The 4,458-nt window shown below is 37.8% G+C and overlaps 1 long non-coding RNA gene across 2 annotated transcripts; it reads right to left on the bottom strand.

The window, feature by feature from the left end:
• Positions 1 to 331: 331 nt before the first annotated feature.
• Positions 332 to 3,209, bottom strand: LOC112155641. 2 transcript variants are annotated; one of them, XR_002920821.2, is made up of 4 exons: positions 2,877 to 3,209; positions 2,679 to 2,753; positions 1,825 to 2,156; positions 332 to 1,345 (listed from the first exon to the last, which is right to left on the bottom strand). It is a non-coding gene; the product is annotated as an uncharacterized LOC112155641 (long non-coding RNA). The 2 variants fall into 2 exon arrangements; XR_004947153.1 differs by having other exon boundaries at positions 332 to 2,156.
• Between the last annotated feature and the right edge of the window lie 1,249 nt (positions 3,210 to 4,458).

Here is a 4,458-nt window from a genome sequence, read left to right as displayed (position 1 = left end):
ATATATATATATATATATATATATATATATATATATATATATGTGTGTGTGTATATTAAAATGTGAAAAAAATGAAAATTTAAGGAAAATAAATAAATTCAGAATAAAAAGAAATTAAAAAAAGAGAAATGTAAAAAAAGAAAATTTGAACGTATGAATGTTAAGTTATATAAATTATGTAAAAATATGTAAAATTGGGATCAGCTGGGCGGCGAAAATTTGAAAATCCGAATTGAAACTGAAAACTGAGAACTGAAAGTGAAGAATCAGGAAAACAAAAAAGAAAAACAACAGGTTTTACTAATGGATACATTTTTAGTTGTTTTTTATTCAGGTTTTCATTTTTTCAGTCACAAAACATTGTGGAAATTTTCAAGTTTTATTTCAAATTTTAATTTCTTTTCATATACAATGTCTGTTTTTCACATTTTCAATCTGTTTTTTCATTCATTTTGAGCTGATCCTGATTCGACCCCATAAAACGGGCTGGTTGTCCCAGAAGTCCAATAGTATTTCAGCGACTGAAAAGGATTTTAAAAGATGATGAGTAAATGTTGGTTTCAAAGCTAGAAACAGCACATAAGTGTCATCATGAATACCAATCCTAATCCCCAATGCTCCTCATGTTTAAATGATGGGACTAAAGGACTAAATACTATTTCAATTATTTTCTATGTTTTGGTTAATAAAACTAAACGTTTGTCAGTGTAAAAACTCCGTGTTATCATTTCATAATAAAGTTGTATAACAATAAACAAAAACAATGAGCATTAAAGATCTGCATGTCCAGTTTTCCCAACAACATTTATATCATTGATATGAATTTAAAAGATGACATTTAAACATGTCGGAACATCGTCATCTGTCAGACTCTGTATAACAGACTGTTTCAGATTGGGACAAATGTTTGTATGATATCACCGTCTGCACATACAGTTGGAAAACATGTTTAAGGTTTGGTGACATGTGACAACAAACCCAACAGACGTCCTGAGAGACACGGTGAGCTAGCTGCTACATGGGGTTAGCATGAGAGCTAACAGAAGACTCAAAATACAGCTGATAGTTTTAGCTTTTAATCAGATTTTTAGTTTTACTGATAACGCACGAGTTCTCAACACAAAAACAACGTAAACATAAAAATTTACACTAAAAATGAAAACACGTGACGTCAATGTTTGACGTCTTTTAACTGGAAGTGTAAACGGTTCAGCTTCCAAAGACTGAAACATGTTGAGGAGATGATTGTACCACAGCGTCATGTCTGGAGTAGGAAATGTGACGACAGTCTCTGTTTCATGATCACGAGGATTCTCCATTTATTGTTATTGTACGTTTGGATTGCCTGTTGGAATGAAGGAAAGAAAAACATAAACTAAAGGAAGGAAAATATACAGTAAAATGTAAAAACTGCATAACAGATCACTGGTTTCACTTTTATGAGCCCTAACTTTTCACTCTTTTTTATTATTTCTTAACAACCTACCTTTAACATGGTGGATGTTTTGTTTAAGTCTCTTTAAATATTTGCTGAGTGGAATTGAGAGTTTTTCTCATTGTGGGGAAAATCATCCAGAATTCATATTAACGGGTTGATTTTTGTGGGATTAAATCTTCTTTAAATGAAGCATTTTTACACCACTAAGCACATAAAGTTAAACACTGACTGGTTTCAGAATCACATTAACTGTGAAGACACCAAACTGTAACTTGATGATTTTTGTCCCTGAAAGAAGCTTGAAAGTTCAATGTCAGCACTGAGCCACTAGATGGCAGCAGAGCTCAGTCTGGCGTCGATCCGGTTCTGGACTCTGAACCCCTCACCTCTCTGATCCAGAACCGGCTTTCATCCGGGAACCTGCAGAGGAACCTCCGAACACCTGAGAGTCCTGCAGGGAATCCTGGAGCGGCGGGACAGACGAGCGCGAGGCCCCATGTGATGAAGACACGCGCTGGAAATAAACTGACCTCTGGCCCGACAAATCTGACACCCTGAGAGCATGCACACAGTTTCCATTGGGCCCGAACTCAGGGACCCCCGCCCGCCGCGGAGCGCCGCCAGCCGCCCGGCCGGCCTCTCCCTCAGTCAGCTGCAGGTCGACAGAGTTTCCACGAGCGGCTTGATTTTCAGGAGACCAGAAATACCTGAAGGAGTCCTGAAGATCCGGAGCAGAAACCACAGAGGATATTCCGGGTCAGAGCTGGTTCCAGAACGGGTCAGGATCAGGATCACATGATCCAATCCCATTCTGGATTCTTCTGAATTAGATTCAACGTGAATAATATAAAAGGAAGAAGTTTATCAAAGTTGGAGGCCATCTTCATCATCATCTTCATCATCATCATCATCGTTCTGAAGCTGCAGAAACTTTTTCCTTTTGGTCTCTCCTCTGAGCGTTTCCATGACAACCACAGAAAACTGCTTTAGCTAGAAAATAACCAATCTGAACTCTTAAATCTAATCTGCTTAAACACTAAAATAACAGTAAAAATGTTAAAACTAGGATTACAGTCAAATGTTGAGTGAAGACGCTTTTCTTCATCAGATCAAACTTTTTGTTCTCATGTTTGATTTTTTTCACAGATGGATCGATCACTTGAGTTTGGCTCAGAAAGGGTTAAAAGAATTTAGGATCTGTGACTCCGTGTGGTCGACAGTGAAGCAGACAGACACCTACACGCGTTACCACGGCAACCGAAGCCCCCCAGCCAGCTTATGGACACAACAGTCTGTCTGAGATGACGCTCGTTATCTTTTAAGAAATGAGAAACAAAGGAAGCTTTAATCTGAAGGATTAAACCAATCCTGAGATTATTAGATAGAAAAAGACAAATGTGATCCACTCATATAGAAACATTTAAACTCCGCCCCTTACCTGACATTGTCATGGCAACGTTAAACGCCACTCCCATTTGACTGTCGGATAACCTTTGACCTTTTGGGTTACTTCCTCCTTCAGAATCTACTGGGATGACGGTTTTAACAGTCGAACAGTTACAGGAAATCAAGGAACAGAAACTGGTTAAAGAGTCAAAACAAACCAGAACGTTTAGAACGTTTAGAACGTTTAGAACGTTTAGAACATCTCCTCAGACACGAGGAGGATGGAGGACGGACATTTTCCTGATGGAGGTTTGAAACCGGAGCGTTTTGAGACCCGTCACCTGACCCGGTTACCTGTGCTGGTCCTCCAGCAGGTGAATCTGTGACGTCAGAGATGCTCCATGCAGATCTCCTGACTCCAAATGAAAACCTGAGGCCCAAATATTTACAGAAAAACATCCATATTTTGGTCAAAAAATAAATAAATAAAATCAAAACTGAACTAGAAAAGTTGCATTAGCTGTGATAATACTAGTGTGAATACTTTTTACTGAAAGTCGTCGCTGAAGATGCTGAAGATTTAGCTGAAAAAGGCGACACAGTTTACTTTAATTGCTGAAGGGATTTACTGAAAATGCTAAAGCTGTTTGCTAAATGATAAAAGTCTGGAAATGTCATTAAAGAACTAGGAAAGAGCGCAGAAGCTGACCTAAACTTCTGAAAAATTTGTAGTGAAATTGCTTAAAAATCTCCAATAAATGCTGATTTTGCAAAAATATTTAGTGTGTTGCTTAAAAATGAGCTAAACTAGAAATTAGCCCAAAATAAATAAATAAATAATAACTAGCTTTTTGCTTTAAAACTAGATAAACTCCATAATAGCAACTCCCCAGTAAACGAAATTAGCCAAAACAGTTAGCCTGCTGCTAAAATATTAGCTAAGCTTCAAATCTTTTAAAAGTTACAATAAAAATGAAAACATAACCCAAATATATATTTAAAGGTTTGTTGTTAATCTACTTTTAAATTTGAAGACTTTCTCATTCATTTATTATGAGGCATATTTCACTGAATCTTTCCAAAACTATGAAGTTTATTACTAATCATCCACACGAGTAGACATTTATTTTGGTAGGACTTCAGCAGGAAGTCATTTAAATCGTCTAAAAACAACCAAACTTCATTTTAATTGAGGTTTAATTTCATAAAGTTAAGTTGAAACAAGCCGGATTGAATTCTGTTCCTGTGATTATGGATCCAGTTCTAACGTTCAGACCTGAAGGGAAGTTCTGCTCCGTCACTGAGAGAAAGAAAACTTTATTTCATTTCCAGGGAGAAACATGAACATACATTAAAACAACCCGAGGGTCTTTATCTGAGGAGACAGCAGAAGAAAACGTTTCACGATCATCTGAAGAAGAATCCATCACATCCTTCAACGTTTCCTCGTGTTTGTCGACTTTTTCTACTTTCATTTTTAGTTGTGCAAACATGGTTTCCTCATCAGGAGCTTCTGAACTCCACCTGCTGACTCACCTGTCCCCCCGCGGCGCCCCGCTTGGCTGACCCAGCCTCCAGGTGAACCAGACTAAGCTCAGGCTGAGTCACTTCCTCTTCCTGATCCTCAGTCGGCC

The sequence above is a fragment of the Oryzias melastigma genome, linkage group LG23, assembly GCF_002922805.2.
Source record: "Oryzias melastigma strain HK-1 linkage group LG23, ASM292280v2, whole genome shotgun sequence".
Classification (NCBI taxonomy): domain Eukaryota; kingdom Metazoa; phylum Chordata; class Actinopteri; order Beloniformes; family Adrianichthyidae; genus Oryzias; species Oryzias melastigma.
Note: the sequence above shows the minus strand (reverse complement) of the source record. Positions and strands in the feature narration are given on the sequence as shown.